This window comes from Ranitomeya imitator, chromosome 1, assembly GCF_032444005.1.
Source record: "Ranitomeya imitator isolate aRanImi1 chromosome 1, aRanImi1.pri, whole genome shotgun sequence".
Taxonomy (NCBI): Eukaryota; Metazoa; Chordata; class Amphibia; order Anura; family Dendrobatidae; genus Ranitomeya; species Ranitomeya imitator.
The window spans coordinates 528,835,976-528,850,378 of NC_091282.1; the positions used below are offsets into that span (position 1 = coordinate 528,835,976).

General features: G+C 40.5%; 1 protein-coding gene across 1 annotated transcript in view; it reads right to left on the bottom strand.

The window, feature by feature from the left end:
* Window positions 1–12,002, bottom strand: part of LOC138677214 (A-kinase anchor protein 2-like) — a 201,134-nt gene extending 189,132 nt beyond the window's left edge. Inside the window, exon 1 of the mRNA XM_069767204.1 lies at window positions 11,723–12,002. The gene's annotated coding sequence lies outside the window, so the exon portion shown is untranslated. The remainder of the gene's footprint in view (window positions 1–11,722) is intronic.
* Window positions 12,003–14,403: the final 2,401 nt, after the last annotated feature.

Below are 14,403 nucleotides of genomic sequence, written 5' to 3' on the forward strand. Positions count from 1 at the left end.
TTTGCACGGCTGTGGAGCAGTCGTAAAACCTGTATGCAAAACAGTTAAAAACAAACTCTTTAGCATAGGTAGTTTTACGTTCAGTTTATTTAAGGTGATACTATGGGTCTTTTACTACTAATGCCAAGAATGATAAATTCTAATTATTGCATACTGGGATTATGTAATCATAATATTTTTTGGTCCATCTAACCGTACCTGCCCAGGAGAATAGGAAAAACATATTTGAAGATGTTTCACACATTTTCATATATTCAACTTAATGTGCACACACTTTGTTTCTTCAGCATTAATAAACTAAAAATATCAAGTGATTACTATTTAGTGCTAGAGGTGTCGATTGCAAGATAATGTAGATGACCACCATTGGTACTCAATGTACTAGATCACATTGCAAAGTCATTGATGGTTAATTGCAAAAGCTGGTATCATGGGGAAACGCGCGTCAGGGGCAAATGTCCCAGTCAGATATTAGACAATAAATAGGGTCTGAAATAAAGTAATGTAGATAGAGTTAATGATGAATCTTATACATCTACAAGCGCTGCTCTAATGGCATGACCTGACAAGCTGCAGATAATCTAACAGTTTGTTTATATTGTTCATACTGTTTATGTGCACAGACTGATTCTGATCACCAGCGTGGTCACTGATTCGAGGGTGACCACTCCTGCAGCTGCTACACTTACACATGATCTTTCAAGTGAGCTGCATCCAACAGATTACCCGGCAGCGTGCTTGCAGTTCTGTAGTGATTGTAACCGCGCAGCAGCGGAGATACATAACCACTGCTATGAGGGGCTGCTGATAAATCTTTGGCTTTGGGATCTTTTTTTGTTTCTATAGTAACGATTGTTACATCACATGAAAGCCTTGTGTGTCTAATATATGTTTTCAAAATGTTTTGTTTTTTAGCTTATGGCAACAGTGTTCTACGCACACAGGAAAATAAAATTGGGGAGTCTAATGCGATATTCACAGCAAATGAGAGCAGAGGAGTGATAATATCTTGTTCCTCAAGGAAAGTCCGCAAAGGATATTCATAGTGATATGTCGCAGACATTGGGGGATCAATGCCCTTCATATTCTGCAGTTAAGAACTGGGTTGCCAAATTTAAAACACGCCACTTCAGCACCAACGATGAGGAACATTCTGGACGATGGAGAGTGGCAGTTGCTCTGGAGATCGTTGATGCTGCGCACAACCTCATACTGGAGAATCGTAGAATTTCAGCTAAAGCAATAGCAGTCATCATGGGGATTTCCCATGAACGTGTTTATGTAATTATCCATGAACATTTGGACATGAAGAAGCTATCTGCAAAGTGGGTCCCCAAATGTTTGACAACAGAAAAGCATGCGAGTTAAAACTTCCTGGTCCATTTGTCAACATTTCAAGACTGATAAGAACTTCCTGGATCGACTGGTCACTATGGATGAGACCTGGATCTATTTGTATGACCCTGAAACCAAGGAGCAGTCAAAAGAGTGGAGGTACAGTGGTTCTCCTTATCCAAAGAAGTTCAGGGTGAAAAAATCAGCTAAGGTGATGGCGTCTGTGTTCTGGGATAAAGAGGGCGTGCTGATAGTGGATTACCTTCAAAAGGGTTCCACCATCAATGCAAGGTATTACATTGAACTTTTGAACCAATTGAAGTCAGTTCTGAAGACCAAAAGGCGCGGCATGCTGTCCAAAGGAATCTTGTTCCTGCAAGACAACGCCTCTGCATACACTGCACAAGCAACCAAGGCAAAACTGGAAGAGCTGGGCTTCCAGCTGGTTGACGACCCACCTTATTCACCAGATCTAGCTCCCTCCAACAACCATCTATTTCCAAAATTGAAGAAACACCTCAAGGGTACCAAATTTAACACCATTTTGATGCCATGGCTGCTACAGATGCCTGGTTTGAGGCACAACTGAAATCCTTCTTTTTGCAGGGCTTACAGAACTTGAAATACCAATGTAAGAAGTGTTGTGACATCAGTGGAGAGTATGTGAAATAAATGTAAAGTTTTATCATCCTATCTCGTTTCTTTCTGGGGAAAACCAAAGACTTATCAGCAGCCCCTAGTATAACCTGACAATCTGTAGATAATATGACAGTTTGAAAAAGAACTGGACTGTTGCTCAGTGGTCCAAGGTGTTGTTTTCAGATGAAAGTACATTTTGCATTTCATTTGGAAATCAAGGTCCGAGAGTCTGGAGGAAAAGTGGAAAGGCCACAATCCAAGCTGCTTGAGGTCTAGTGTGAAGTTCCCACAATCAGTGATGGTTTGGAGAGCCATGGCATCTGCTGGTGTAGGTCCACTGTGTTTTCTCAAGACCAAAGTCATCGCAGCCATCTACCAGGATATTTTAGAGCACCTCATGCTTCCCTCTGCTGACAAGCTTTTAGGAGATGGAAATTTCATTCTCCAGCAGGACTTGGCACCTGTTCACACTGCCAAAAGTACCAATACCTGGTTTAAAAAAAAAAATTATCACTGTGCTTGATTGGCCAGCAAACTCATCTGACCTTAACCCAATAGAGAATCTATCGGGTATTGCCAAGAGGAAGATGAGAGACACCAGACCCAACAATGCAGACGAGCTGAAGGCTGCTATCAAAGCAACCTGGGCCTCCATAACACCTTAGCAGTGCCACAGGCTGATTGCCTCCTTGCCACGCCACATTAATGCAAAAGGAGCCCCAACCAAGTATTGAGTGCATTTACTGAACATACATTTCAGTAGGCAAACATTTCGGATTTTAATATCATTTTTCAAGCTGGTGTTGTAAAGTATTCTAATTTACTAAAATAATAACTTTTGGGTTTTCATTGGCTGTAAGCCATAGTCATCAACATTAACAGAAATAAACACTTGAAATACATCACTCTGTTTGTAATATCTCTATATGAGTTTCACTTTTTGTATTAAAGGACTGAAATAAATTAACTTTTTGATGATATTCAAATTTATTGAGAAGCACTTGTACATGGATTTAATTAATTTTAGTATTATTATTGACATTTAATAAAATTAATAAAAGTTACATTTTATTCACAAATCCTTTCCCCCTTCCCTTTCCAATTTGTCTATAATTTCCAAGTGGTGTACACTATTGTGAATAAACGTCCAATGAGATTTCACAACTTAAATACTGTCAATTGACAATTTGTGTCTGAACTCTACAGGCACTCTGTCCAAGACATGAGGTTTTATCGGGATTTCTCCTTCTGTAGATGAATACAGATCTCCCAATACAACATGGATTAGTCAAGTGCTTTCATTCTGACTGGCTTTGAACTTTACCCTCAAATGATATACTGTAGAATCAGATGTCTCCATAGGCTATATGAGCAGTGAGAATTCCTAAGTGATGTTGCAGATGAGTGCTGGTGTTTTGCTGGGAAGTGGAGGGTGGAATTTCCTTTAAAAGTTGGAACCTTGACAGATAGCCTGCCATGCGCTCTGACAAATACTTTGTGCAACTACTCCCTGGAATGTATTAGTTTAGGGACTTATTGTAACAAGTTCTATTTCATGTATGTCCTCCACAGGATATGATTTTATCTGTTGGGAATGAATTATATTTTTTTAAAATGGGAACAGCCTCATTATCCATCTCAGGAAAAGGATATGCCATAAATTGTTTACATCTGTGTACAGTGCTGGACTGAAGTTAAACTTCAAATACAAAGAATCTGCTCTACTGCCCCTGACCCTAGAATTATGATTTACTGCCACTATAACTAATGGCTAAGTAATGTTTCCCATGATTAGTATAAAATATGAAATTAATGAATGCTCATGGAAGAAATTCACACCACCAAAAGCCAACTCTCAGTGCTTCTCATTTCTGAAGAGATGGTTTCCTGCAGAGCACATTTGGTGGATTTGTCAGAGTTAAAGAGGTAGTCCTATTTCAGATATTTATACCATATCTACTGCACAAGAGAGAATGTAATATTAGGATGAGTTTATGACATCTACATGGTTATCTTTGTATAAAGAACCATAAAAAACTTCAACTTTTATTGCAGTCTGTGTCATGGGAATATAGCAGGAATTCGAGCCAGGGAGGTTCTCTTGGCAATCCTGGGTCATGGTCCTGGAAACTTGAGTTATTGAATGGGGATTAAAAGATGACTTGGATATATGAAAGGTGTTCATGTTGTGGGGGTCAGACAGGTCTGAGTGTGTTAGTTGTCAAGGTGTTAGGACTGTGTGTTAGGTGTCAAGTTCCCGCCGCTGCACAGGGGGAATCTCGCACCCATTCTTCCTTAGTCACAGAGGATTCTGCTCAGCAGAGACATTGGTCCCAGGGTCTTGCTCAAGCTGATGCTGTGAATCTGGTTACTGCTGCCATCCCAGGTCCAGCTATTGTAACCAGCATTAATCAGCAACGAGCAGATGCTCCTGGGACTAAGTCCTGCTTTTTGCCTACTGGGCATGCCCGTGAGATGACCTCTCATTGGAGGTCAGAGGTCACATGCCCAGGTCCTCAAGCGGCTCTGATTCGACCACTGGCAAGGTCCCAGAAGGCTGGGACTATAAGAGGTTTGCATGGCCACTTGGCCATGCGCTAGTATAATCTGATATTGTGGTGTGTGTGGATGCATGTATGATACTGGTGCAAGCTCCTAATTATCCCCTTCCCTAGCTTTGTTGCATGAGTCTGGGTGTTTGGAGCAGAAATAGTGCCAGTTTGTGCATACCAGCACTGAGCACGATCTACCAGCGCCAACCAGAGGCGTTCGCCAGTGCGACACCGTGCTCAATTAGTGCACGTATTTATATTCCCTAGTTAGGGCTGTTTGTGGCATTCGCCAAAGCGACGCTGTGTGCACTCAGTGTGCTAAATTTATTATTTAGTTTTTTTCTGGCATCGCAGGTGTGGTGCCGTGCGTTAGAGGGACTCTAACCCCATGTCCTTGGGGCAGAGTCCTGTGACCAAACACTAGCGCACATTCTGCGGTATTGTGCCTCTGAGAAACAACAGAGTCCGTCTCTATACATACCGGGTGATGTTAACCCGTGTGTGTTCATTATTATACCACCATACAGTGTCTGCCATTACTGAACAGCAGGTAACAGCTCTGTACGGTGGACCCCAGGCTGCAAACGTACCTTATTACTACTCTTCTATTATTTGGTGCATTCCGTCAGCACTAACAGTGTGTTCTATCATTAAAAACGTCAGCTCAGCAAAAAAATAAGCCCTCACACAGGTCCCAAATCCTGAAAATTTAAAACATTACAAATCTCGGAAAATGGAGACACAGGCAAAAAATTTTGTTACAAATTTCTGATTTTTGTTTCACCAATTGAATAAAAATAAACTGTACATGTTTGATATCTGTGTAAATGTACTTACCAGGTCACATGTATCATATAGTGAACATGGTAAATTCAAAACCGAAAAAACAATTATGGAATTGCACTTTTTTTGCAATTTCAATGCACTTGGAATTTTTTCCCACTTTCCGGTGAATCATATCACAAAATTAGTAATGTCATTGAAAAGTACAACTCGTCCCACAAAAAGAAAGCCCTCATATAGCTATATTGGTGGAAAAATAAAAAAAAAGTTAAGGCTCTTGGAAGAAGGGGAGGAAAAAAACTTAAACGAAAAATAAAACTTTAATAAGTTTGGGCCTTGCATACTCTAAAGACGCCTAAGCCTTTTTGAAAGTGTTTGTTCTTTCGATTGTATGATTCAACACCCAATTTATTTAGTATTTGGGGTAAGTGCACTGTGTTGGGTGTGATTTATGCTCTATTTTGCAGCCTGAGTGGAAGGCGAGTTCAAGATTGAGTGAGTAGAAATAGATTTGCAGTCACACTCACATTTTGTGCTGAGAAGTGTGTATGTGACATACAGTACCGTATATGCAAAAAAAGTCTAACATGCAGGTCTCTTAGTAGTATACAGATAGAGCTGCACATGCACGTCTTCATTACCAGTGGCACCAGATAGAGCCTAATTCTCAAGATAGACGTGCTCTATCTCTGGAACATGCACTGATAGCACATTAATGGCATCCTATGGATATCCTATAAATGAATGTGATGGGAATATTGTTTAGGTTGCAGCATGACTATTATTTTGTAGAGTATAAGCAGATTTTCACCATGGATATATACTCTTGCAATACAGAGGATAACCACTCATCAATTCTACAGCCACAATTGACAATTCTGCCTTATTGCTAAGCTGTGAAATAAATAACTGTAAGTGCAACTTATAAATATTCATACCCAAGAGCATATAAAATGTTTTACCTGCATTACTATTTATGACATGACCCCCAGCAATCTTAAGAACCACAGGGTTTGTTGCATTCTACAATTACTTCAAAACAGGTCATGCCCACCAAACAGAATGGATCTAAAGAATTTCTAAAATTACCATTAATATCAATAAAGCAAAACCATATGTGAACAATCATCTTTCCATTTTGGGAAATGGTACTGGGACTCATTATTTTCAAGGATGTGGGAATCCAAGCTGAAGATCCCCATTTATTCTCATGGCAGCGAGAGGGTACTGGGACTCCTTATTTTTAAGGATGTGGGAGTCCAAGCTGAAGGTTCCCATTTATTCTTATGACAGCGATAGGGTCCTGGGACTCCTTATTTTTAAAGGGAACCTGTCACAAGGTTTGGCCAATAAGAGTTACGGCCATCCCCTTTCAGGGCTTATATACAGCATTCTCTAATGCTGTATATAAGCCTCCAGTCCAACCTGTAAGAGAAGAAAAATTACTTATTATACTCACCTGGGGGGGGGGCGGTCTGGTCCGATGGGCATTGCTGGTCTTGGTCCCATGCTTCCTATCTTCTTGCGATGATGTCCTTCCGCTTGGCTCATGTGGATGACACATCCATGCATCATCCACACAGGATCCCCAGAATCCCGCTCATGTGCAGGTGTACTTGTCTGCCCTGGTTGAGGGCAGAGCAAAGTACTGCAGTGCACAGGCGCTGGGAAAGGTCAGAGAGGTCCAGCGCCTGCGCACTGTAGTACTTTGCTCTGTCCTCAACAGGGCAGACAAGTACACCTGCACAGGAGCGGGATTCTGGGGAGCCTGTGTGGATGACACATCATCCACATGAAACAAGCAGGAGGACGGGATCGCAAGAAGATGAGAGGCGCCGGACAAAGAAGAACGACACCCATGGGACCGAACCAACCCTCAGGTGAGTATAATAAAAGTTATTTTTCTTCTCTTACAGGTCGGATCGTGGGCTTATATATAGAATTATAGAATGCTGTATATAAGCCCTGAAAGGGGGTGACCGTAACTCGTATCAGCCAAACCTGGTGACAGGTTCATTGTAAGGATGTGGAAGTCAAAGCTGAAGATCCTCATTTATTGTCATGATAGGGATATTTTCAAGGATGTGGAAGTCCTACCAGAAAATCTCTATTTTAATCTCATGATTGTGGGACTTACCATTTTCAAGGATGTCGGGGTCCTAGCTCAAGATCCCCATTTAATACTCATCATGACATTTGTGATCAAATATTTTAAGAGTGCCCTGTATACACTTTTACAATCTTTTTTGTAGTGTTCGATAGAGCAATACATTAATCCTTCAACTTGTTTTATTATTTAAATTCTAATTCTCACTCATGTATATATAACACAATAGTGGCGGTTCATTGTAATAAGTGATGATTTTGTAATCCGATCTGTTATTTGTGAATACACTAGACCAGTTTGTAACATAATAGAAACATCTTGTGATTAAATTGACACCATAACAGTTCACAGAATCAAATTTCCATGCCCGAAAATGATGCCTTACGACTAAGCAATGTTTCCCATGGAAATTCTGTATTTTATTAAAAGAAGTTTTGAGAAAAATGTTAACGGTCTCTTGGTTCTAACTATACTAAGACTAGCGTGGGAACATTATTCAGGAAAAAGAATAGTCATTTCCTCCACAATTTGTCAAGTTTACATTACTGTAATGGAGGGTTCATGCTTTATACAGAATAGAACAAGTTACTAATAGACACACACAAGATACTTCTAGAAAAATATTTCAGTATTTGCTGGATGGTGCAATAATAAATAATCTAAAGTAACATTTGTGCTATATTCTTTTTTCATGGGCTTCATTGATTAAAAATAATTCAAAGAAAATTATTCTCTTCCCCAATCACTGCAGTATAGCTGTGGTTCCATATCATACACTACCCATGGGCAAGGTAAACATGATTTCTTGTAGGCCTCATGGTATTCCAAAATTGACATGTTTTTTATAACAAGTGTCTGGTATCCAGATATGTGACCTAATTATATATGTGCACCTTCCCATACACTGGCCAACATATTTCAATAAAAATTTACTGCACCACTCCAGCGTTTTTGTATTTCACTGCTGGAGTGGTATCGCTAATGCATGTTCTCTGCTCCAAGTAATATACCTACCAGCCACCTTCTTCAGCTGTTCCCAGCACCACTCTCGTTCCAATCTGCCATCTTATGACCACAACTCCTGACTAACCATATGTCAGAGGTAACGGTCACAGGTGCTCAATGTAAGTCTATGAGAGTCTTGTTCTGGCCTCATTCTGGATCTCATAGACTTACACTGAGTTGTGACTTCTGATCTGCCCAACAAACACAAGTAACAGAAGAGGACCGAAGCAGCGCCGAGAACAGTAGAAGACGGCAGGTAGTAAGCATTCTACTGCAAGCAGAGTACATGATGTATTATTGATACCATGCCGGAGGTAAAATAAAAAAATGCCGGATTTTTACTACAGGCAGCTCAAAATGTTCATAAAGGTGCATGTAGTAATATTCTGTGAAATTCCAAAATTGGACTTCACAGGTTGGAACTACGGGCAGCAAGTAATTTTTACATCCTGTGACTTTCATTTTAAGTTAGCAGCTATGATGGTAGACACTATATCACTGAGGATTTTAGTAACTTTACAAGTATACAATTGTTATTGTTAGTTACAAGAAAAAGAATCATGAATCCTATCCACTGAAAAATAATAATAGAGTTGACCAATCCTGGGACAAAAATCGTGCAGTTACACTATGAGACTGCAGACTGTGGAATCATGTCAGCATGCGTTGTGAATACTGTCCCAAAATTTCCTGATATTGCTGATGTGAGCAAACAATCACATGACCACATGTATCTGATTTGCATACTTGTGGTCACATGCTAACTATATGCACTTGACTTCTCAATAGAAGTGAATTGAGGGAGGTTGGACAAGTCTAGTAGGCAAGAGACCGCAAGAATGTAAACCGCATTCATGTGGTGGAATTATCACAGAGTGATTGTAGACTTTTGTTCCAAGCCTGGACAATCCCTATAAAGAGACATCTAAAACATGGGCTAAGGCTTTTTTGAGGTGTTCATTCAGACATTCCATTTGTCTAAAAAATGGAGAAACAGAAAAATGGACTAAGTGATCCATTAAATCAGCTAAACCAAAAGCATGCAATACTTTTTTATGTTCTAAAAAATAGACCCAATAATAATGAATGGGACCTTCCCGCTTTCAATTACATATGATGTAACCGATCACTTGTTTCATTTGTATTCTACTAAAATGCAACAGACAAATGAAATGCCGAAATGACGCATGAATAAACACTTTTGCCATTATCTAATAATAATAATAATAATAATAATAATAAAATGAGCACTACTACCTTATTCAATCCCTCACAGCTCTAGCTCCACCTCTTTGTTGGTCCCCACCAGTCTTACAGTGATGAGGACCAGAGCCACCAGACCTTGGTGAAACCTGCATGTACAACACATTACCTCAAAGGTTGATTGATTGCAATGGTTATGTGTGATATAATTGCTTCATGACCTACAAGCAATAAAGCAATGATGATTGAAGAGATCAGTAATGCTTATTAACAGAAAAGTCCAATTTTGGCTATACATTTAATAAATCCCACAAGAACAAGATCCAACTTTACTGAGTGACTGTATTTTCTGGCACACAGAAGGATCTCCATCTGTGCCATCCGTTCTTCCTAATAAGAAATATAGAGAGGTTGTTGTCCTGAGAACTTTAAATCTATTTCCTATTAACAAAGTTAGTTTTTGAGTCATGGATGGTAGAAACTACTCTGTAAACACAGGGCAGCACCAATGTACTGGCAAGTGGTGGTCACTCTTAAAAAAAAAAGTTAAAGCACCACTCCAACATTTTTTTATTGCAGCGCTGGAGCAGTGCAACCAATCTAAGTTCCCTGTGCCTAGTATTAAACTTACCAGCCGCTGTCTTCCGGTCAGTTTTCTGCATGTTATGACCTGCCAGATCATTCCAGTGTTTGCTGGGTGATCCAGAAGTCACAAATCAGTCTAAGTCCAAGTCTATGAGAGACAGAACGAGGCCAGAACAAGGCTCGGATAGACTTACATTGAGAGCTTGTGACTGTTACCTCTGACTTGCGGTCAATCAGAAGTTGCTGTCACAAGATGTCATGGGACCAGAGCGGCACTGGTAAGAGCTGAAGACGGCGGCTGGTAAGTATAATACTTTGGGCAGGGAACTTGCCTTTGTGGCACTGCACCAGTGCTGAAATTAAAGTAAAAGATTGGATTGCTGCTTTAACCTACACAAGAGGCTGATGATTTAGGAATGTTCCTGGAAAAAACACAAGTCGTCTTGAGATAAGAGCAGCAGTAAAACTTGGGCAGTACCACTATGGAGAATATTATCAATGAGTCATATTTAAAACTTTGACACAAACCATAAGAAAGTTTTGATCTTGCTTCATGGCAGAATAATTTACTAAAGGCAGCGAAGACTCCGGAGCATTACGAGACAGAATAACGTCAAGATACCATACATCAAGATTTATCCAATGTAAGCTGACGTCTAATGTAAATCAAAAGTCTGCAGTTCTATGCAAAGTCAATATCCCCAGTAAACCCGTAGGCAATCAAATATGCTTTAGTAAGGCTGTTATATGCTGAGAATACTGTAAAGGCACAACTGTTTTTTAAGCCCTTGAGGCGTCTTGATCCAATCATTTCTCTTTCGAATATTCTCAAAGTAGTTACTTGAGCCAAGCAAAATCATTTCCAGTTGCTAAAGGGTTAAACACCTTCTTATCCCAGCTATAGGCACATCATTAAATTAAGAAGCCCAATGTGCTGTCAAGTGTGAGACACTAATAGAATGGATTACTGCCTTTTTCCAGAGCTGAAGCCGCAATAACTAGGCAGTTTCTATAAATATGTCCTTCAATCACCCTCTGTAGACTTGTATATTTTCTTAGGAGACATGAGAACAGTATGGCTTCTAGCACTGAGCATCCCTGACATGACACTGCTGGACTCTGCAGCCTGTAATAGTGCTGCCAAACTTACAGTCGGTGCAGTAAAAACCGACATCAATGTAATATTCATCTCCGGAAGTCTCATACGCTAAAAATTAAATAATCGGGTCTTACAGAGAAACTTGAAATAACTTTGACATGGGTTATACATCTTCCACGTATCCTAAAGGCGTCACAAAAATGATCCAAAATATTTAGATCAGTGAAAAATAACAGCATCATTTTGTCTTATGCAGAATGCGATTTTCCTAATTGTTATATTAGGATTCGGAAGTATCCCCGATCCTCTAGAGTCACTGCGTCCCAAACCTTCCTGACCTCAGCAGTCTAGTTTTGGTACTAGAAGCTGCAGATGCTGCAAGATGATTGCTGCATTCTGCTAAAACTAATGTACCTTAGTCCTTGAGGTTTCTGCCGGCTCCAAATAGATGTTCTGTATCCCTTGGTCTTAAAACATCACAAGGATTTCCTGTTTCGGTGATGTGAAAAGAAGTCAAGAACTGCAGTAGCACCAGGCACCACTCCACTTAATGTTGTTGCAACTCCTCCAGCCACAGTTATTTAGTTGCTGCCCATCATCAGTGGGTGTGGATGTTGCTCTGGCCAGTATGTGGGCATATGCAGCAGCACTGTGACTGCTATGACATTGAGCTTCCCTGGGTCTCCACTACCTCCCTGCTGCTCTCTCTGACTAATAAATAAATGAATGGGCTGGTTAGAGGTTTCACACTCATTCCAGTGCAATCAGGCTGTGAGATCCAAACTAGAAGGAGTGGATGTACACAGTGGGATGAGATCCAAGGCTGCTCACATTACGCGAAGCTTGCCAATAGAAGCCTTGCTGCATTGTGAGCTATTATTTCACAGACAACTATTAAACAAGGAAGGGCAAAACAAGGACTGTTAACATTCAGTCTGCTGCTCTGCTATCCTTATCAAGACGACCTGTCTGCCCCCCTGACATGGCTTCTCTACATTCCCTTTGATAGAACAATTCTTTTCTTATAATCATTTCTCTGCATGTATGAGTATAAGTACAGCAGATTGTGGCCCGATTCTAACGCATCGGGTATTCTAGAATGCACAGCCACGTAGTATATAACACAGCCCACGTAGTATATAGCACAGCTGCATAGTATGTAACACACCCCACGTAGTATATAGTATAGCCACGTAGTATATTGCACAGCCAAGTAGTATATAACACAGCCACATAGTATATAGCATAGCTACGTAGCATATTGCACAGCCATGTAATATATAACACAGCCCACGTAGTATATAGCACAGCCATGCAGTATATAACACAGCCCATGTAGTATATTAAACAGCCACATAGTATATAGCACAGTCACGTAGTATATTGCCCAGCCACGTAGTATATAACACAGCCCACGCAGTATGTAACACAGCCCATGTAATATATAGCACAGGCCACTTAGTATATAACACGTAGTATATAATCCAGTCAACACAGTATATAACACAGCCACGTAGTATATACAGTAACACAGGCAAGTAGTATATAGCACAGCCCACGCAGTATATAACACAGCCACATAGTATATTGCACAGGCACATAGTATATAGCACAGCCCACATAGTATATAACACAGCCCATGTAGTATATAGCACAGCCCACGTAGAATATAGCACAGCCCATGTAGTATATAGCACAGCCCATGTAGTATATAGCACAAGCCACTTAGTATATAACACAGCCACGTAGTATATAACACAGGCCACGCTGTATATAACACAGCCACGAAGTATATAACACAGGCACATATTATATATCACAGTTACACTGTATATAACACAGCCACGTAGTATATTGCACAGCCACGCAGCATATAGCACAGCCCACGTAGTGTATAACACAGCCCACGTAGTATATAACACAGCCCACGCAGTAAATAACACAGCCTACGCAGTATATAACACAGCCCACGTAGTACATAACACAGCCCACGTAGTATATAACACAGCCCACATGGAAATATCACACAGCCCACGCAGTATATAACACAGGCCACGTAGTATATAACACAGGCCACATAGTATATAGCAATGTGGGCACCATATCCCTGTTAAAAAAACAATTAAAATTAAAAATAGTTATATACTCACCTTCCGTCAGCCCCCGGATCCACCTGAGGCCTTTACCAATGCTCTTCACGCTCCGGTCCCAAGAATGCATTGCGGCAATGATTCGAGATCATGTAGCAGTCTCGCAAGACCAACACATCATCATCTTGCGAGACCGCTATGTGATCTCGAGTCAGTGCCGCAAAGCATTCTTGGGACCGGAGTGCGAGGAGCGAGAAAGGCAGCAGCGAACTTCGGTAGGTGAGAATGTAATGTTTGGGGTTTTTTAAAAATTATTTTTAACATTCTATGGTTTTAATATTGATGTTGCATAGGCAGCATCAATAGTAAAAAGTGAAGCGATGTTCAAATCCCGCCCCAATCTCACTGATTGGTCGCGGCCGACCCAGGATTTCTGTTACGGAAGTTACAGACAGACAGACAGACGGAAGTACCCCTTAGGCAATTATATATATAGATTGACAACTGGGTGTAACCAGTAGGGGGGTGTCTACGCACACTCTCTCACGATCCAATCAGTGCTGACACTAACAGACTGTGTAGGGACACACCAAGGGGAATGAAAACAACTAGTTGTCAATTTCTACATACAAGTGAAGAAGAATTAGCAGAGAAACAATGTCTTTCTAAGAAATGATGCTCCAAAAGTCTTCATTTTAATTTTCACCGATGAAGGGAAATTATATAACTGATATGGTTATTAAACTGAGCTCTATGTACTTTTAAAGAGAATCTGTCACCCCATTTGAGCAATCTAAGCATTAATATGGGCATACGGGTTTTAGAATGCTGAAAAAGTCCTATCTGCATGTCTCGTATCAGATGTCTTGTGTTACAATCTTTATTTATCACTTTATGTTAATTACCGTAGTTCTTCCAAGCTCTGGGGAGGCTCCCCTCTCTTCACAGTGTACCTGTTACATTAGATGCGTGGCTGGAAATCCTGCTCCTGCGCATCCTCTGCAC